This window comes from Nycticebus coucang, chromosome 3 (genome assembly GCF_027406575.1).
Source record: "Nycticebus coucang isolate mNycCou1 chromosome 3, mNycCou1.pri, whole genome shotgun sequence".
NCBI lineage: Eukaryota > Metazoa > Chordata > Mammalia > Primates > Lorisidae > Nycticebus > Nycticebus coucang.
The window spans coordinates 19,699,636-19,722,215 of record NC_069782.1 but is presented as its reverse complement, the minus strand read 5'-3'; positions in this window follow the sequence as shown (position 1 = coordinate 19,722,215).

The following is a 22,580-nucleotide window of genomic DNA, read 5'->3' as shown; positions in this document are numbered from 1 at the left end:
AGCTCAAGACCAAACCAGGCAACATAGCAGTTTGATTACTTTATTTGCCCGTGCTTCTTTCTTTATTTCCCCATTTTCAGAATGAGGGAATGATGTGTGTTTTGCTCTGCTCAAAGGGGATAGGAACCATGATGAACACATAATTTAAACTTGGCCAGTCAACTTCTTTCTTCTAGAAAATCAGAATAGAGACATAGGCGTGCTAGGCAGATTCAGTTGGTGCTGAAAAAGAGGATAGGTAGGAATGCTTTGGGGGTCATTTTCTTTTCTGTCAATGGAGAAACAGAGATCTGGATTGTGTAGAGGAATAGATTAAGAAGATGAACAAAGAAAAGCAGAGACAAGAGACCACAGCATGGGGAGATACAGAATGTAGCTACTCTGGTCCCTGACAACTTTCCAATTCCTCATTCCAGGCTCCCAAGAGGCCTCACTAGACTTCCTGACTTTGGGTTCAATGAATTACATTTGTATTATTTTAAAAACATCTCACTTTTGGCTTACCCTAATTCTGAATGGGATATTATTATTTGCAATGAAATGGCCCTTGACTGAGAAAGGATTGCAAGAATACTAAAAACAAAAACAAAACAAAACAAAACCCCAATAGTTGTGTAGACTTCTGTTTTGAAAGTCAGCTGGAAAATAGTTTCTACTGTAGCATTTTTTTTTGATTTCCCACAAAAATACATATAAATTAAAGGATTTAGAAACAACTAACAATAACATTGAAAATTGTGGCTGGTAGTCAACTTAATTCAAGAATCAAGAGAGTTGATTTTCATTACTTACTTGACTTAACCTTTAAATGGCATTTGTCTCTGTTCTCTTTCTTGAAGCACTTTCTTTAGCTCCTATGCCTATATTCTTCTGATAGTTTTCATTCTTCTCTAGTTTTGTCTCTTTCCTCCTTTCCCACTCGACCCTTTAATAGTTTCCTTAACATTGTTCCTAAGCCATCTTTACTCTCACCCCACTTAGGCATTTCCACTCATGCACATGACTTCTCCATATGCCAGTGATTTTTAAGTCTATATGCTCAGCCCATAAGTCTTGACTGTAAAAACATTTTTAAACTAGAAATTTCTATTGGGGTGTTGCAAGTGTAGCTCATATAAAACCCAGATCCTCCTCTTTCCAGCTAAATCTGCCCTTCCTTCAATGAATATCATCCTCTCAATCTGCCCAGTCATTCAAACTAGAAACTTGGGAATTCTATATTCCTCCCTTTCCTTTCTCCTTAATATACAATCAGTCATCACCTGTTTTGAAGTCTACAGACCCCCCACTCCCACCGCCAAGACTTCCACTGATGTTTGGTTTAGTGTTAGAAATCTCCCGCTGGTGTCCCTCACCTCCTGCGCAACCCTGATAGGCTCATATCCCTCCCCATCCAACCCTCAGATCTTGGCAAAATCTAAAGCTTTTTGTTCATGTGTGTGTGTACATGTGTGTATGAGCTTGTGTGTGTGTGTGTGTGCTTATAAAGTGGAGAGAGGCAGATGATGAAATAATTCTAATAATAGTGGATGATAGGAATTGAGTTTTAAATTAACACCCTGAGCTTGCAGCATCAGATTACAATATAGGAAAATAAGTATGCTAACCTGGGGATTGGGCAGGAATGAAATGCACGGATTCATCATTGCTCTAGCACTCCCATCCACCAGTTTTATAGCTGATAAAGGAATGTTTCCATAGCATGACATAGTATAAGCCCACCCCACATACTCTTTCTGGGGGACAAACTCTGTCTGAAAATATTTTTCCATGTTTAAAAATGATTAAAGATGGGAAAAAAAAATCAATGAAAAGAATACCATAGAGTAAGGGAAAGGAATAAGTATCAAAAGACTCAAAGGAAGAATCTATTTCTGAAAATAATCTATTGCAGTGTATTAGTTAAGGTATACCAAAGTTGCTGTAAACAAGATAGCCTAAAATAAAGTGCTTGAATAAAAGTTTATTACTCTTTAATATAATGTAGGGACAGTAGTCAGGGCAGGAGAACAGCTGTTAGAGAAGTTCTTCTTTCCTGTCTTGTTATTCTGTAATCACCTAGAGCAATGCTACTCAAGTGTGGTTGACACCTGTGCTGATCTTGGGACTTTTTACCACAAGTCAGCAGTGGGACAAGTACAGAAGTTGAAAACATGTATGTCACCTCATTGTGCACTGATAATTTTAGGGATAAGTGTACTTATCACTGACCAATAACAGATGGTTTGCAGATTGTACCTGTCTGCAGACCATGCTTTGAAAACACTGTATTAATAGGCCACCCTCATATTTATGCTTCAAACTTGGCTAACTAGCACAAAGAGAAGTGATAAGAAATATTTTTCATGAAAATCAGGCAACAATTAAAATATACCAAAAGGAAATTATTATGATAGGATAGAATGAAATATAATAGGATATGCTAAAAAATATAAAAAGAGAAAAGGATGAGATAAAAAAAGGAAATGATGGGATAATGTTTAAAATTTAACAACTTTAACAACTTTCCTAGAAATAGAAATCATAATCAATGCTGGACACAATTAAACAAGGGGTGTAAAGGATAAATCCAAGTTGTTCCAGAATGTAGGGAAAAAAGCTCATATAAATGTAAAAATCAAAAGAGAAGATGACAGATACGGAGGAAAAAGAAACAGAACAAAATGATTATTCTTCTGAAAAAGTAAAATAGCACAAATAGAATCAAATTATTGATAAAAATATAAGACAAAACAATCTTAACTGAGATGAGTGAGGGATATTTAAAGATTTAAGGGTTCATCTCATTCCAGGAAAAAAAATCAGTGAAAAGAGAATTAAACTTACTTTTATCCAGGCAAAATTTCTGAACTGGGAGGATAAATAAAAATTCAATGAAAATCCAGGCAGAAAAATTAATAATAAGAGAAATCTAGGCTTATTCTACTTTATTTTTTTATTTATTATTTTTTTTTGCTTACTCTACTTTATAGCAATGAATTCAGTGATTACAGAGTTTTAAGGGAAGAAAAAATAACTATGAACCAAGAATTTTGTATACAACCAAGTTATCTTAACTCTTTCATGTGGGAAAGTACTAAATAGTCAATGAATTAATTTGTTCTACAAATATGTCCATACTTTAGACATAATGATAAGTTTATACATATAAACTGAGAAAATAGATTCATCATGTACCCTTCTTGAAAATTATTAGCTGAAGTCATTTTCTAACCTACTGGAAACCAAAGCAAAACAAAATAATCCAGTCTGATAAAGTGACTGTATAAAAGTTTTGGGCAGAAGAATCGAAATCAGGAAAAGTAAAAAAGTAGATAAGACCAAATTACTATAAATATTATAAAAGAATTAAATGTAAATTTCATTTTTTCCTTCAAGTTGAAACTATAAAATAGTATTATTAAAAATTATCTGGATTTAAAATCAAGATTATGTCCATAAAGATCATGAAGTGAAGAAAAGAAGGGAGAAAATTAGGGGATAAAAAAGAAACTTTCTGATAGGTAACGAAAGAAAAAACACTTTTGAAAATCTGACAAGTAGCAATTTATATAATTAATAATAAAGCTTCAAGATAGTATAGTACAGGATGACAGATTATATATGTTAGTTTTAAGTAAGAATATTCATGGAAAAATTTTCCTTTTTTTTTTGTTTTCGAGACAGAGCCTCAAGCTGTCCCCTGGTTAGAGTGCTGTGACATCACGACTCACAGCAACCTCCAACTCCTGGGCTCAAGCGATTCTCCTGCCTCTGCCCCCCAAGTAGCTGGGACTATAGGCGCCCGCCACAACACCCGGCTATTTTTTGGTTGCAGCCGTCATTGTTGTTTGGCTGGCCTAGGCTGCATTCGAACCCGCCAGCTCAGGTGTATGTGGCTGGCACCTTAGCCGCTTGAGCCACAGGTGCCGAGCCCAAATTTTCCTTTTTAAAAGACAGGTTTTCAAACTAGATTTAAAAAAGGTAATTATTTGTTTTTGATAAGGAATGTACTTAATACATCTTCAAAATTTAAAAGCAAAATTATGAATAGTATATGTTTCAAATTCAATGAGAAAGTAGATATTTTAATGTTAATGTTAAAGCAAAATTTGAAAAAATTACACATGACAAATTATTTTTGACACACAGTAAAGATATACCTATTTTGAACCTTATCTTGCTAAATACTACAATATTGAACTAGATAAGTCAAAGACAATTAGAAGTACAAATAAAATTGAATAAGCACATATTCAAACTATATCTTCTCAGCCCAGAACTAGAAAAATAAAAGATACATTTAAATATTGAAATGATATTTGCATTTAAAAATCGAAGAATTTTTCTTGAAACAAAGCCGATACATAGACAAAAATGGAGAGTGGAGATCTCAAAATTAAGTTAGGACAGCTTTCACAATGAGCCTCTTACAGGCAGGGACTCCACGTAGGAAGCCACAAGTCATAAGGAAGACAGAACTGCTCAGGATACAAGGATGAGGTGAAGGAGGGAGAGGGAAGAGAGAGAGGAGGGTGAGGAGGAGAGGGGAGGGGAGGGGAAGGACAGGAAGGGGAGAGGGAGGGGGGAGGGACTCACAACTAAACATCAATAAACTCATGAGCAATAACTACATTGGTAGAGTGTCATAACAAGACTGGCAAATATAAAAACTCTTATCTTAAAAGAGTATTAGCAAATCAGTCAGAAAAGGATTTTATTTGTTATTGTTCTTTAAAAATGGTACTACAGTTTTAATACAACCACCAACCTTCCCAAAATAATGCGAACATTTTGTGCCTAGCAGTATCCTGCTTGGTGATGCTGCTGTTCATACATAAGCACTTTATCCAATTACCAGTGTTACAGAGTAACTTAAGGACTTGCTTAGACAAAGGTAAACAGACACTGTAGGTTATTTTTCTTTTACTGCCTAGTTAATTGCAATTACATGTTAGTATTATGTTACTGCTCTATAAGAATATACTGAACTGTCAGGTCATTGCTATTTAAACATCTCATAAATAAGAAATGAACATGAACCAATTTATTGAAATTAGAAGGTAAGAATACAGCCATTCCAGTTTGGGATATTTTCAATACTTCGGTTTCATTTTCAAAATGGACAGTGACAGAGTTTCCCTACGTTTTATGTGATTCCACTTTAAATTATGTGCCCAGATGACATATTTAATTTTAAAATTGCATGGTTCCCTGATACATTATTCAAATACTCTAGAAAACAAATTGTGATTGGTTAAATGTATCATAGTTAACTATCACGAAACATCAGTGGAAATAAAGGAACCATAGAAAGAGGAGTAGTGAAGAATAAGAAGAGTTATCAGAACTAGCTGAACATTAAATGGACAAACAGATCCAAGAAAACACAAACCTCTAATATTCTTTCAGGAAAGAACCTGTTCTGTTCACATTAATATGTTCATGTTTTGTTCACCTTAACCTTATGCTCAATACGATGACAGTTCTTTTCCTAGGGTTTTTTTTTAGGTTTGCCAGTTAATTTTTATTGCCTTGTACATTAAAGAACACAGTTAATAAGTAGAAAACCAGCTAATAAAGCTTAAACAAATTGTTAATAAATGAACTAAATACACAGAATACTTAAACCATATCTCTGTTAACAGTGAGGCATCTTTATCCTCAGTTGATTATCTAATACATTTCACCCATGTAACACTTGTATCAAAGACACCTCTAACATGAATTGCCTAGGTTTAGGTTGAATCTAAATGTAGAATAACAGAAAAATAATTTCAGCCTTTGAAGTGCATGGCTATAAGGTATAATATAAAGAAAAGAAAATGTTTTATTAATACTAGCCAGGCAATATTATTGGCCAATCAGTATAGAGAAACACCCTATCAAAAATCGAGTTTGTGGGAATTTTTTCTTTTTTCTTTTCATGTAGCATTTTTCTTTTTTTCTTTTATGAGACAGAGTCTCAAGCTGTCCACCTAGGTAGAGTGCCATGGAATCATCATAGCTCATAGCAATCTCCAACTCTTGGGCTCAAGCAATCCTTTTGACTCAGTTTTTCTATTTTTAGTAGCAATGGGGATCTTGCTCAGGCTGGTCTCCAACTCCTGAGCTCAAGCAATCCACCTGCATTGGCCTCCCAGAGTGCTAGGATCACAGATCCATGCCTGGCCTCAGGTAACATTTTAAAAAATCAAAGTTAAAGGAAAAAAAAAATCCACGATGAACAAAATATCAAATTTTAACTTTTTAATTTTTTTCTTTGAGACAGAGTCTCAGTATATCTCCCTCAGTAGAGTGCTGTGACATCACAGCTCACAGCAACCTCAAACTCTTGGGCTTAAGCTTTCCTAGTGTTTTTGAGAGACTGTCTTTAAAATGCAATGCTGGGCAGGCACTTTAGGGACTATATGGTTAGAAAAAGTGGAAAATTACCAACTATAAATTAACATCAATACTCAAATCTGTATTTTTGGCCAGACTATTAGATATGTATACATGTATATATCTTAACTCCTTCATTTTTAAAACCTATATTTACTAATATGAAGAATCATTTAAAGCATAGTTTCTGTATCATAAGATAATTTTTAGAACCCGAGAGAGATCTTTGCTGACCTATGCAATAGTGATCAATATCCAGAAAAGCTATGTTATTTGGTACTTTACTAACTGGAATTTTTGAATAACCAATGCTAATCTTGACTCCACTAGACCGCTGCACCCCAAATGCCCTAATCACGCAAGAGAGTACTGCCTTGTCCTCTCATATACACAGATGACACCCCCCTGCCCGGGTCACTCATAGAATGCAGGTCCTCAATAGCATTCTATGAGTGACGGGGTGGGGGGGGGTCATATGTGTATATGTGCATATATGTATATGTATACATAACTCTCTTGTTAAGTGGGATTAACAATATGATGTTTTCAGGGTGGTAAGATAGGAGAAGGAAAGGGGAATCAGAAGAGAAATACCCTGGGGGTCAACAGGAATTCTCTCTTAACTAACACCAATTTTAACTACTTTTCACATTCCTGCTATGCTGGATAAAAATGCTTTTTCTGTATTATTACATTAGCAGGGAAGCAAAGCAAGCACTTGGTACAATAAGGTAGCCTAGTCCTTGTACCTCTCGTGACCAAAAGAATGTATAGAAATCATTGCTATCAGTAAAGCACCTCAAGAGAGGACTGAGAAAAGTTAGATACAAAGTTTTGTTTGAATTACTTTACATACTTTAAATACCAAAAAAGTTTCTCTTAGAACAATTTATATATGTATGAATAAAAACATGAAGAACCAAAGATCCACGAAGTGACTTTGCTAAAGAAAATTACAGGGAAATTTTGGATTAATGGAATGGAAAGAACTGATTAAAGCACTAATTTAAAATACACTGGAGTCTCCTGTAAATCACTTTCTCCAATAAATGCATATTCAAAGAAAATCTTTTGTCAGAGCCACAACAATCTCACAGTACCATTAAGATAATAGAAAATGAAAGTGCAAAGATTCCAGTAAATTAGTAAAATTAGTAAATTACAAATAATTTACTAATGTGCCTTTAAACCACACGCTTTAAGTTTAAACTAACTTATGGTTTAAAAATAAAAGAAAAATGTTAAGAACTTTTTATTATACTACGTAGTGATTTAGAGGTTATGAGGATTTAATTTTTTAATTATACAAGGCACTTTTTAAGGCTTTATCTAGAAAAAAACACAGTGGTGTATTTGCTTATTGTATTCTATATAGAATCATTTTGAACAAAGGATAAAAGGGCTGGGCAACTCTCTAAAGAATAAATACAACCTTGGCTTTTTTGCCAACAAAAATTCAAAAAGAAAAGACACTTGAAAATCTAACCCTATCTTGTTTTTTTTTTTTTTTTTTTTCTTTTTTTTTTTTATTGTTGGGGATTCATTGAGGGTACAATAAGCCAGTTACACTGATTGCAATTGCTAGGTAAAGTCCCTCTTGCAATCATGTCCTGCCCCCATAAAGTGTGACACACACTAAGGCCCCACCCCACTCCCTCCCTCTCTCTTTTTGCTTCCCCCCCCATAACCTTAATTGTCATTAATTGTCCTCATATCAAGATTGAGTACATAGGATTCATGCTTCTCCATTCTTGTGATGCTTTACTAAGAATAATGTCTTCCACTTCCATCCAGGTTAATACGAAGGATGTAAAGTCTCCATTTTTTTTAATGGCTGAATAGTATTCCATGGTATACATATACCACAGCTTGTTAATCCATTCCTGGGTTGGTGGGCATTTAGGCTGTTTCCACATTTTGGCGATTGTAAATTGAGCTGCAATAAACAGTCTAGTACAAGTGTCCTTATGATAAAAGGATTTTTTTCCTTCTGGGTAGATGCCCAGTAATGGGATTGCAGGATCGAATGGGAGGTCTAGGTTGAGTGCTTTGAGGTTTCTCCATACTTCCTTCCAGAAAGGTTGTACTAGTTTGCAGTCCCACCAGCAGTGTAAAAGTGTTCCCTTCTCTCCACATCCACGCCAGCATCTGCAGTTTTGAGATTTTGTGATGTGGGCCATTCTCTCTGGGGTTAGATGATATCTCAGGGATGTTTTGATTTGCATTTCTCTAATATATAGAGATGATGAACATTTTTTCATGTGTTTGTTAGCCATTCGTCTGTCGTCTTTAGAGAAAGTTCTATTCATGTCTCTTGCCCATTGATATAAGGGATTGTTGGCTTTTTTCATGTGGATTAATTTGAGTTCTCTATAGATCCTGGTTATCAAGCTTTTGTCTGATTGAAAATATGCAAATATCCTTTCCCATTGTGTGGGTTGTCTCTTTGCTTTGGTTATCGTCACCTTAGCTGTACAGAAGCTTTTCAGTTTAATGAAGTCCCATTTGTTTATTTTTGTTGTTGTTGCAATTGCCACGGCAGTCTTCTTCATGAAGTCTTTCCCCAGGCCAATATCTTCCAGTGTTTTTCCTATGCTTTCTTTGAGGATTTTTATTGTTTCGTGCCTTAAATTTAAGTCCTTTATCCATCTTGAATCAATTTTTGTGAGTGGGGAAAGGTGTGGGTCCAGTTTCAGTCTTTTACACGCAGACATCCAATTCTCCCAACACCATTTATTGAATAGGGAGTCTTTCCCCCAAGGTAAGTTCTTGTTTGGTTTATCGAAGATTAGGTGGTTGTAAGATGTTAGTTTCATTTCTTGGTGTTCAATTCGATTCCAAGTGTCTATGTCTCTGTTTTTGTGCCAGTACCAAGCTGTCTTGAGCACTATGGCTTTGTAGTACAGACTAAAATCTGGTATGCTGATGCCCCCAGCTTTATTTTTGTTACTAAGAACTGCCTTAGCTATACGGGGTTTTTTCCGGTTCCATACAAAACGCAGAATCATTTTTTCCAAATCTTGAAAGTACGATGTAGGTACTTTGATAGGAATGGCATTGAATAGGTAGATTGCTTTGGGAAGTATAGACATTTTAACAATGTTGATTCTTCCCATCCATGAGCATGGTATGTTCTTCCATTTGTTAATATCCTCTGCTATTTCCTTTCTGAGGAGTTCATAGTTTTCTTTATAGAGGTCCTTCACCTCCTTCGTTAGGTATATTCCTAGGTATTTCATTTTCTTTGAAACTATGGTGAAGGGAGTTGTGTCCTTAATTAGCTTCTCCTCTTGACTGTTATTGGTGTATACAAAGGCTACTGACTTGTGGACATTGATTTATATCCTGAAACATTACTGTATTTTTTGATGACTTCTAGGAGTCTTGTGGTTGAGTCTTTGGGGTTCTCTAAGTATAAGATCATGTCGTCAGCAAAGAGGGAGAGTTTGACCTCCTCTGCTCCCATTTGGATTCCCTTTATTTCCTTGTCTTGCCTAATTGTATTGGCTAGAACTTCCAGCACTATGTTGAATAGTAAAGGTGACAGAGGACAACCTTGTCTGGTTCCAGTTCTAAGAGGAAAAGCTTTCAGTTTTACTCCATTCAGTAAAATATTGGCTGTGGGTTTGTCATAGATAGCTTCAATCAGTTTTAGAAATGTGCCACCTATGCCTATACTCTTCAATGTTCTAATTAGAAAAGGATGCTGGATTTTATCAAATGCTTTTTCTGCATCTATTGAGAGGATCATGTGATCTTTATTTTTGCCTCTGTTAATATGGTGGATAACGTTTATGGACTTGCGTATGTTGAACCAGCCTTGCATCCCTGGGATGAAGCCTGCTTGATCATGATGAATGACTTTTTTCATGATAAGCTGTAATCTATTGGCTAGGATTTTGTTGAGAATTTTTCCATCTATATTCATGAGTGAGATTGGTCTGAAATTCTCCTTTTTGTTTGGGTCTTTTCCTGGTTTTGGTATCAGGGTGATGTTTGCTTCATAGAATGTGTTGGGGAAGATTCCTTCTTCCTCAATTTTTTGGAATAATTTCTGCAGTACAGGAATAAGCTCTTCCTTGAAGGTTTGATAGAATTCTGGAGTGAAGCCATCTGGACCAGGGCATTTTTTAGTTGGAAGCTTTTTTATTGTTTCTTTGATCTCAGTGCTTGAAATTGGTCTGTTCAGGAGGTCTATTTCTTCCTGGCCAAGTCTAGGGAGAGGGTGTGATTCCAAATATTGATCCATTTCCTTCACATTGTCAAATTTCTGGGCATAGAGTTTCTGGTAGTATTCAGAGATGATCTCTTGTATCTCTGTGGGATCAGTTGTTATTTCCCCTTTATCATTTCTGATTGAGGTTACTAGAGATTTTACTTTTCTATTTCTAGTTAGTCTGGCCAATGGTTTATCTATTTTATTTATTTTTTCAAAAAACCAACTCCTTGTTTCATTAATTTTCTGAATGATTCTTTTGTTTTCAATTTCATTGATCTCTGATTTGATTTTGGAGATTTCTTTTCTTCTACTGAGTTTAGGCTTAGATTGTTCTTCTTTCTCCAATTCCATAAGGTCTCTTGTGAGATTGTTGATGTGCTCTCTGTCTGTTTTTCGAATGTAGGCATCTAAAGCGATGAATTTTCCTCTCAAAACTGCTTTTGCAGTATCCCACAGGTTTTGGTAGCTTGTGTCTTCATTGTTGTTATGCTTAAGGAAGTTAGTGATTTCCTGTTTGATTTCTTCCTTCACCCATCTGTTGTTCAACAGAAGATTGTTTAATTTCCATGCCTTTGGATGGGGTCGAGCATTTTTGTTAGAGTTGAGTTCCACCTTTAGTGCCTTATGGTCTGAAAAGATACAAGGTAAAATTTCAATTCTTTTGATTCTGTTGATATTTGTTTTGTGTCCCAGGATATGATCAATTTTGGAGAATGTTCCATGGGGTGATGAGAAGAATGTATATTCTTTATCTTTGGGGTGGAGTGTTCTATATGCGTCTATCAAGCATAATTGTTCTAGGGTCTCATTTAAATCTCTTATATCTTTGTTTAATTTCTGATTAGAGGATCTGTCCAGCTCTGTAAGAGGTGTGTTAAAGTCCCCTGTTATGATGGTATTATCAGATATCATATTGCTCAGACTGAGTAAGGTCTGTTTCAAGAATCTGGGAGCATTTAAATTTGGTGCATAGATATTTAGAATTGAAATGTCTTCTTGTTGTAGTTTTCCCTTGACCAATATAAAGTGACCATCTTTGTCTTTTTTGACTTTAGTTGCTTTAAATCCACATGTATCTGAAAATAAGATTGCAACTCCTCTTTTCTTCTGAATTCCATTTGCCTGAAAAATTGTCTTCCAACCCTTGACTCGGAGCTTTAATTTGTCTTTTGAAGCCAGGTGTGTTTCTTGCAGACAGCAAATGGATGGCTTGTGTTTTTTAATCCAGTCAGCCAATCTATGTCTCTTCAGTGGGGAATTCAAGCCATTAACATTTATGGAGATAATTGATAAGTGTGGTAGTATTCTATTCGTCTTATTTGGTGAGAGTCCATTGCTTAGTTTTATCTTTTGCATCAGTGTGGAGGTTAGGTTCTGTCCTTTGATTTCTGAGTTCTTACTTTGCTGCTGATCCATTGTGGTGGTCAGTGTGCAGAACAGGTTGAAGTATTCCCTGTAGAGCTGGTCTTGTTGTGGTGAATTTCCTCAATGTTTGTATATCCATAAATGATTTGATTTCTCCATCAATTTTGAAGCTTAGCTTAGCAGGGTACAGAATTCTGGGCTGAAAATTGTTCTGTTTAAGTAGATTAAAGGTAGATGACCATTGTCTTCTTGCTTGGAAAGTTTCATTAGAGAAGTCTGAGGTCACTCTGATGGATTTGCCCCTGTAGGTCAACTGGCGCTTACTCCTGGCAGCTTGCAGAATCTTTTCTTTTGTCTTGACTTTGGACAGGTTCATCACAATGTGTCTTGGAGAAGCTCGGTTAGAGTTGAGGCGACCTGGGGTCCGATAGCCCTCTGAAAGCAGTGTGTCAGAATCTTTGGTGATGTTTGGGAAATTTTCTTTTATAATATTCTCTAGTATGGCTTCCATTCCTCTGGGGCATTCTTCTTCCCCTTCTGGAATTCCTATAACTCGTATGTTGGAACGTTTCATAAAGTCCCATAATTCTGACAGTGAACGTTCTGCTTTCTCTCTCTTCTTTTCTGCCTCTTTTACTATCTGAGTTATCTCAAAAACTTTGTCTTGTACCTCTAAAATTCTTTCTTCTGCATGGTCTAACCTGTTGCTGATACTTTCCATTGCATCTTTAAGTTCCCTGATTGACTGTTTCATTTCCTTCAGCTCTGCTATATCCTTTTTATATTCTTCATATCGTTCATCTCTGATTTGATTCTGTTTTTGGATTTCCTTTTGGTTATTTTCCACTTTGTTAGCAGTTTCCTTCATTGTTTCCATCATTTCTTTCATTGTTTTCAACATGTGTATTCTAAATTCCCTTTCTGTCATTCCTAACATTTCTGTATAGGTGGAATCCTCTGCAGTAGCTACCTCATGGTCCCTTGGCGGGGTTGTTCTGGACTGGTTCTTCATGTTGCCTGGAGTTTTCTGCTGATTCTTCCTCATGAGTGATTTCTTTTATCTGTTTCCTTGCCCTAATTTTCCTTTCACTTCCTCTTGCTCTTTAAGTTCTTGTGCCTGTGGACTAAGGGTTACAGGACCAGAAAGGTGAGAAGGTTGAAGAGCAAAAAAGGGATGAAAGAAAGGATGACCGAGTGATAAGAAAAAAAAGAAAGATAGAGAAAGGAGAGGGGGTAGGGATAAGGAATATTGACAAAAAGAAGAGAGGCACAGAAAGAGGGAGACAGGGCAATATAGGTGTACAGTAGGGTACTTTGACACAACCTTAAAAAACCCCACCTTCTGGGGGTTGGGTGCCCAGTGGGGTGGTTCCCTTGAGGTCAGCAGCTCTTTGCTAACCTGGTCAGACACAGTACCCCACCTCCACCAAGTAGAGAGGAAAGACAAAAATGCTATAAATCAAAACAAGCAAACAGAAAACTTTATGGTGATAAAATTGGGTGAAAAACCAAGTGATAGCGGTAGAAACACTAGCAAAAATGAAGTTGTAGTTATTAAAAAAGACAGCAATGGGAAATTATAATTAAACTAGAAAAATTGAGAAAGAAAAAGGGATCTGTATGGAAAAGATTGAAATTAAGAAACAAAAGAACATCAACAACGTCAAAATAAACAAACAAAAAAACCCAACCAAACAAAAAAAAAAAAAGAAAAAAAAATACACAACCAAAAACAAAGCAGTTTGTATATGTTGTTGAATATTGTCTGGGCAACACGTGGTCTTTTGGGGTATGAGATGTTAGTCACAGTTCTGATATGACTGGAGGCTGCTGATTTCTCAAACCCCAGCAGGTAGACACCCTAAATCTCTCTTCAGCCCACTTAAAAGGCACTTTGAACTTGTAAACTTGCTGAGCAGAAGCTTTCCCAGCTTTCTCGCTGGAATCACTGCTGAAGTGGCTATCCACTTACTCAGTGTGCCAAAACCGGTCTCACTCTGCCCCTGAGGGTTAGGGCTGCAAGGCGGCTCAGACCCCACCCTTGGGCTACTTGGTTGCTGGGTTAGCAGCTCCCACCCGTTTCTAGCTCTGCTACCCTGAGGGCGGAGCTTGCCGGGGCAGATCACTGACAATGGATCCGTGTGACCCACCGCCAAACACTATTAGCTCCGTCTGGCTCAGCGGCTCAGACTGGGGCCCTAGACAACGGCCAAAGTTCTCCGCACTCCCACTCAGGCCCTCCCCAAGGCAGTTCAACTCAGTGCCAAGTCCAAGGACATCAAAAGAGTTCACAGGTAAGGCCTTTCTGGTTTGCAGTCTCGCTGCTACTGAACTTACAGTTGTGGGCGGGTTTAGACGGGACCACTTGCCGGTTTTCCACTGTTTTAGTCCTCCTCTTGGGGTCCAGAAGTCTCTCGCTGACTCCCTGTATCCTCATAGGAGTGATGATAGGCAGTTCCCACCAGCCAGAGATGCCTGGAGTCCTATCTCCCCAGACTCACGGTGCCCAGATGCAAGGAAGCTGTTACTCGGCTGCCATCTTGCTCCGCCCCCCCATCTTGTTTTTAAGCATCCACTACTCTAAATTTTCCTTTTATCACTAAAACTTCTTTTCCCCCCTATGGAATTAAAAAAATAAGAAGCAATAATTACTTCATGTTAATGTAAGGATAATTGGTTAGTGTCGTGATTTAAAGATTATAAATAAGGGACCAAGAAGCTTAAAAAAATAACACTAAAAAAGAAATGTGGCAGATAATTGCTTTTTGTTAATGTCTCTATAAAAGGCTCCATCATAATAATTGTAATATTATTTTTAAAATGTGATATATATGGAAAAGGACTTTAAGTAAATAATTTAAGATCCTGAAACATGTAAATAATGAACTCTTGAAATAAGAACAGGAGCTTATGAAACAAGAACAAGTGACTATATGAGCATTCTATGAGTGACCTGGGGGGGCAGGCGTAATATGTGTATATGTGTTGGTGTATATGCACATATATGTATATGTATGTGTTTGTGTATAAAAATTCATTAGGTATAGTGAAAAGCATAGACTTGAAGAACAAACAAGCCAAAATTTTTAACGGAGGAATTCTTTTCACCATACAGTATGTAATAAAATAGAGGCAGAAAAGAGAAAAGGAAAATTACACAGAGACAAGATCTAAAAGTTCCAATACTCATATAGTAGAAGTATTAGAAAGACAAAATAGTTAAAATGGAGGAGAGTTAATATTTAAAGAGTCCACCAAATAAAAACTCAGAAAAAACAACCCCAAAATAAGCCTTAGATTATTGTAAAACATTAGAAAATAAAAGTATAAAAACAATTCCTAAAAGGTATGTGGGAGAATGATCAAATTGTCTCCAAATGAATGAATATCTCTTTAAAATTTTTCATCAACAATATTAGAAACAAGACAATGGAAACTATTTTCAAAATGCCTGAGGAAAAATATCCTGTTAAATCTGGAACTTGATACCCAGTCAAATTTTTATTTAATGAGGATAAAATAAAGACATTTTTAGATAAGCAATAAGCAATAAAGTTTACCAACTAAGCAAACCCAGGCAAATTTTTGATACCCAGGCAAATTTTTATTTAATAAGGATAAAATAAAGACATTTTTAAATAAATAAGCAATAAAGTTTACCAACTAAGCACACTCTCAGAAGTAGGTAGGGGAAAATACTAGTAGATAATATAGTCCAGCCAGAATCTAAAATGAATCCCAAGAAATACAAGAATCAACAAAGAAAGCAGTCTAAATACTCACTGTATGAAAAATTGTTTTTTAAAAAATTGTTAAGTTGTAACTAAAGTTATATTTGAAAGTTTAGGAGAAGGGATACCTAAGAGAAGTAACTACACACTGAGCTTCTTAGCTTCTTGTCATATTTGGAACTGGGGAGAATATTAATACAGATTGATTCTATATTATTTTGGAGAAATACAATTTAAGGCTAAATAAGTAAAGGTAAACACTTGTTGATGATAAATGTAATGATAACTTGAATTCAGTACAGGGAAAACACAACAAAAATACATACAATCTATTCAAATGCTCAAGAGAGGTGAAGCAATGACATAGTAGGGGGAAAACATAAATTAAGATTAAAGGAATACGTGTAAAACTATCAGTAGGAAGTATATAGAAGTTTGAATTAAACATTTTACAAGTGTGATCAAATATTAAATAAAGAACTCTGAATTTAAATAAAGAGGAATAATGTATCTTTTATTCAACTACCACAAAGAATAAGAGCAAAAGATGATTATAAACATGTCAAAAAAGGAAACCTCAAGACTAACATTGTATAAATCATGTTTGCTAACTATAGTAACATAAAACTAAAAGCTAGCCATAAAAATAAAGCTTTCCCAGAGGAAAATAGCTGGAAATTAAAACAAAACACAAACATATTAATTTAATTCATAGATATAATGGAAATAACTATTTACAATTGAATTAATTAAAATTGTAGTATATTAATGAAATTGGTACTTTATTTTAAAATAAAATTTATATTTTTAAATGGTTTATTAGAAAACAGAAAGTATAAAAATAAATTAGTCTTCACAAGTAGGAGGCTAGAAAAAAATTCCAAAGAAAATAGAATGGAGAAAATAATCATGAGAAGCAAGGTTTAAATTAGAAAAATGCACAAATACCAAACAGTAGAGTTGATCAATAAAACTGACAGCTAGTTCTTTGAAAAGTCCTGTAAAAGAAACAATGCTCTGGAAAAACAAAAGCAACAAGAAGGAAATCAAAGTACAAAGAGAATCCAAAATAAAAATAGAGCCACAGAAAAATACTGAAAAAATAAAAGAAATTATGAAAATTTCATGAACTTTGTACCAAGGAATTTGAAAGTTAAATAAGAATATTTTAAGGAAGATATTGTCTTAAGATATTAATTTATGTCACAAATGAGCATGACAGCATAGGCCAATAAACATAAAAGAAATGGAAATAGAAGCCAGAAATATTTCCTAAGAAAAGGCACTAGGCCCAGATGACTTTATGAGTGAGTACCAGCAAATCTTCAAGGAACAGATAACTCATCTTATGCAAACTATTCCAAATAATATAAAAAGTAGAAAAACAGCCAACATATTTTATAAGCTAACTTAACATTGATATGAAAGCCAGACTGTATTCGGATTTGGTCTATTATTTTCCCTTTACATTAATATTATTCAGAAGCCTTAGAGTTTATAGTTTCTGGTCCTGATGTGAAGGGGAATGTTTTTCTATTGTTTGTACTAATTGGTTATTGCAACTTCAAATATAATTCTAAGTGTTTAAAATGATTCTGAAATCACTTTAATGGGGTTTGATAGGAAAGGAGTTTGTGAAGGAATTAATTCAGTTTTATGCTTGATTTCAATAGATCTTTCATAACTTCATTTTTATAGTAATTTATATAGTGTAGACATATACACTGATTTATGAATATTTCTTTGGAAAAACAAAAAGGATGAGAAAATGGTCTCTAGGTTCTCTACTGTCATACATCAAGATTTCCTTTCATCTTTCTACATTTCATAGATATCTCTATATTTAAGATATGGAGAGCTACATAGATATTAGTCATCATGACAGATGTGGTCACTCTGCTGTGACAGGCTTGGGAAACAATTCTGTGTCTAATCTCAATGAAACATGTTTTCTTTTTGTAGCTTATTCTGTCTATCAATTTTTTCTGGGACCGTTGCTGGAAAGAGAATGACTAATTGGGTTGCCACATTTACTGCTCATAAGTTGGAGACTGAGGTGGCTCTGGCCAGAGGCACACATTTTCAGAGCTACCACTTCCTTTATTTTACCGCTTTTTGGTGTTTACTTTCCTCTAGTGTTGCAAGGGGTTAAATAGCACTGCATGTCCATATAAGGTAGCGTAAAGTACATGTAGCACCAGTCCTGGGTTCAGATCCTGACTTCATTATTTCCTAGTTGTGTGATCTTGGGCAGGCTGATTAACCTCTTTGTACCTTAAGCCCCCTGGTTGAATAATGGTATTGTTACAACTTCACAACACAGAGTTGTTATGGGGAATATATTACATAATATATACAAAATTATTCAGCACAACCTTCTATTATATGTAGCTGACACTCCATATATGCTAATTTCCTTGCCCTTAAACAATTTATATACAAGCTTGGACCCAAATCAGCTGACCATAGTGTCATTTTGAAAAAAAAAATGTTTTTTAAATTTCAAGCAGCCAAATTTGACAATTGAATTTTAGAATTATAAATAACCAGAAGTTGCCCATAAGTACTTAGGATCATAGCACTTAAGAAATTGAAAAACAATTAAATATAGTTACAAACCTATATATTCTTATGGGTAGGAGCTGACTTCTTAATGCCTGCTAAAAAATAAACACTCAGATATTTGAAAAATGAAGGTGATTAATTTATATGTATAATTATTAACAAAAATAATTAAGATGATTTAGCACTTCCACATTACAAAGCACCACAATCTTCTTTGTTTTCTCACCAAAGCCCAGGGAATAAGTTCAGCCAAGTATTAACATCCTCATTTTATAGTTGAGGAAACTAAGACTGAAAACCTTTCAGTGACTGTCTTAAGACCACAGTTAAAACTTGGAGCTAAAGTTAGCTAAATCCTTTTTCAAAACCCTATTTTTCTCTTGTGTTTTGGGGAAAGTGTGTGGGCTAAATAGATTATGGATAGAAGGTCATAGGAGAGTAATTTGGCAATGTCTGGTAAGATTGAAAATATGCGAACTTTATGATCCAGCAATTCTGCTTTTAGGTATATACCATTGGGAATCTATCTACAAGTGCACAAGGACACAAGAACAAGAATGTTTTTGCAGGATTGTTTGTTAATAGCAAAGTTGGAAACAACTTAAAGTCTATCTGTAGGAGAATGAATAAACTGTTCTCTTCAAATGATGACATGTCATACAACAGATAAAATAATAGGTTAGCTCTCAGAAATGCGATAGTGAATGAAAAAAGAAATTTTAGAATGATATTATATATTAATAATAATACTTTTATAACATTTTAGAAAAGTAGAATTCTAGATACTGTTTACTAACCTACATGTTCTTTCTATGTTCTATATTGTAACAAAAACGTAGCATTTGTTATCAAAATAGAAAGACGTTGTCTGAAAGAATTCATACCAATTCATTTTATCTATGAGGTTCTTGTTTTCTTTTTTATGTAAAAGCAAGAAAAAACATGACAAAATGTTAACACTTGTTAATTTCTGGTGTTGGGCCCATGGATGTGTTGCCTTTATTATTTTCTCTTTTATGCAAAATTTAAGTTTTTAAAAAATAAGAAAAAAAGAAAAAAATGCTCATTTATGGAGCAGTACAGCACAATGGTTAAGAGCATGAGCTTCAAAAATAAACTAAATTTGAATTTAAGTTCTGCCAAATATAAATGCTGTTAAAGTGAAATAGGTCTCTATGTTGCAGGACTTCTCAGTGCCTTTAAAATGCTGATGTATGTTGTGAGCCTTTAGGATGAGAATATGACATTCAGAAATTCCCAATGATCAATTGTCTTCATGCTAGAAAAGGTCTCCCTTCATCTCTTTTCCTATTTAATCAGACTGTTGTGTTTTTTGTATTCTCACTATCTCTAAGATCTCTTTCTTTATAAAGGCAAGGTATCCATTCTTCTTTTCTCTACTCCTCAACAAAGTGGCTTTTAAAAGTGGACAAATTCTGAGCAGCCCAAGGATTCATAGGAGAATTGAGATAACCTCTTTCAAAATCATTATGGTTTATTTGATGTGGGTAATTTTTAAAAATTCTATTTATTATTTAGTAGTATATATAATTTTCAACTTTGGGCAGTAGGTATAAAATATCTAGACCACAGCATGAAATCCAATTCCCTCTCAGTTACTCAGAATCTTTGGTTTGTTCAGTGTTTGTGCTTCATATTAACGTGAAGGTCCACTGGGATAATGTCTTCTGAAATGTATCTTTTTTTTTTTATGGGTTAAAAACATAGCTGTTTTTATTAAAAAGTATTATTCATTCTTTTTTTTCTTTTTTTTAATTTAAAAAATTTTTTTTATTGTTGGGGATTCATTGAGGGTACAATAAGCCAGGTTACACTGATTGCATTTGTTAAAGTCCCTCTTGCAATCCTGTCTTGCCCCCAAAAGGTGTGGCACACACCAAGGCCCCATCTCCCTCCCTCCTTCCCTCTCTCTGCTCTTCCTTTCCCCACACCTCCCTCCTTCTTTCTCTCTGAAGAGTATCTTAAATTATAGTTTGCACCATACCCTAGGTGGCCTGCTCATTCCTTAGGAAATTCCACTAGAGATATAGCAGAAGGTGTGACATGTGTCACTCATAGAATACAGTCTCCTTCGTATTCCATACAGATCCTCAAACCCTTTAAGTTGGATTTGAAACCCAACCTGGGCACTTGCTATTTCACCTTGCTCTACTCTAGACTATTTCCACATCCAAAAGAATAAGGAGACATTGATACCCCTTCAGGTTAATATATATAAAATATTGTTTCTAGTTGATAGATTGAAGATATACATTTCTAATTTCAACATTTAATAAATTGGAATGCATCTTTAATTCTTGCTTTTTTGACACATTTTAACATCATTAGGAAAACTACATCTTTTTGAGAAATAAAGAGCTTCTTACATTTGATGGAAAACAGCATTTGTCATCAGTCCTGTCTTTCCAACCAGATCCTGGAGGCCAGGAGTTCTTTTATATCCCATCCATCTTGTATGCTGTGATCTACCCTAATCATGCAGTCCATGAACATGCATTTGCTTATTGAAAGGAACATGGCAGGAATAAATAGCAGACTCAGAGTCTTAGCACTACCCCTTGTTAGCCATTAGATTTTAGAAGTTCCTTCATCTTTTGTGCCTCCACTCTTCTCCATATAAGACAGTGGCATTTCCTGCCATGTGCATGTCTCATGGTAATGGTGAAGATCAAATGAGATAATGCATGAGAAATACTTTATATATTCCATAATGGTACCCAAGGGCACCCAAGCATTTCTCAGTCACTGTTGGGTTGACGAGCTGTTTCTATGTAGGATCTTCTACATATTACAAAGTGAGGGTTCCATATAAACTAAAGCCAAGTTGTTCAAAGATAGTATTATTTCTATGATTTCAAGAACTTCTTTCATTTTGCTCAAAGCTGACAGATTTATGATATAATGCTTGTTTTAGTGTTGGGTATAATATTCAACCTGGGCTGGGAGAAAATTGAGAATTAACGGTTTTATTCCAGGTCCTGCTTCTAACCTTGGTCTCCATTTGACCTCGGGTAAATTCAGATCTCCTGGAGGGCAAGCTGTCCAGACAGAGAACATTTAGCTGTGGTTTACCTTGGATTTGAAATGTTTCCCCTAGTGATTTATGTCTCTGACATGGTCTCATTTTATATAACCCCAAACAAAGCCTCATTTGTTTCCCTTGGCCTCTTTGAAATCACCAGAGCTGCTTACTCCATATATTCAAATTTTACAAAATTCTCCAGGATGTATCCCCTGTGCTAAAGCCAGGCCTGCTTTGTTGCTTAGCTTGGTGATCTTCTGGGCCTCTCTTGGGATTTCCAAACTTGTGTTCTCATGGCAAAATGAACCAAAACTGACAGAAAAAATATATTGGTCTTTATAACTGAGGCTTGCGTACTCACTTTCTAGGAGTTAAGCTCTGAGTGTCAGGTCTCATCTGTTGTGATCTAGGAGCATGGGATGGATTGTATTGAGGGCTCAGCGCTGCAGTGACCCCCAGACAAATATCTTCTTGTAATTTCCACCAACTTCTTAGTTATAGAAGCAATTGTTGAACCTTTACTGTGTCTGGTTGGATCAGTCATAGACCAACAAATGTGTTTCTTTATGTACCAGTATGTGCAGGAGACATTTAATCACAGGAGACAAATACATTATCAGTTAATAGCACTGAGTTTTGGTGTGAAGAGAATTGTGTAACTTCCAAGCATCTGAAGGACCAATCTGGCTATCCCTATAGACTGTGGATGAAAAAAAAAAAGTTGGACTTTGGTATAATTTATAAACAAACTTGAAAAGAAGCAGGTGACTGGGTATATTACTGCGATTGCTTAGTATGGAAACGACATCAGAAACCAGTTAATTTGGACCATCATGGTCCTCTGCACTGCTGGGGCACCTGTCCATAGCTGATGAATGTTGTTAATACTTCCATATTTTACTTAAATTTTGAAATAGATGAATGACCCGGGACACTAAAGAGGAGAAAAATGATTAATATCCTGACTTTCATTCTTATAATCTTAGAGCTGATGTCACTCAGTTGTTGGATTATCTGTTCTCTGAAAGTTCAAATCCATTTGTGCTCTGGCCCTTTCTAGAGAAATTCATCTGACATCCTTAACACACTGTGATGAACTCTGTCACAGCCACCTTCAAAGACTGCATCCCTGTTCGATTTTGGATGAGTTTCTTGCTCTAGTCCCTAGTGACTAAGTTCATTAGTAATGTGTTGGCAGGTGTTATGGCTCACATTCTTCTGAATTAAATGGGATTTGAATGTGATCCTTCACGTGCTCTGCTTTGAATTTGAGGGAGCATGTTTCTACTCCATG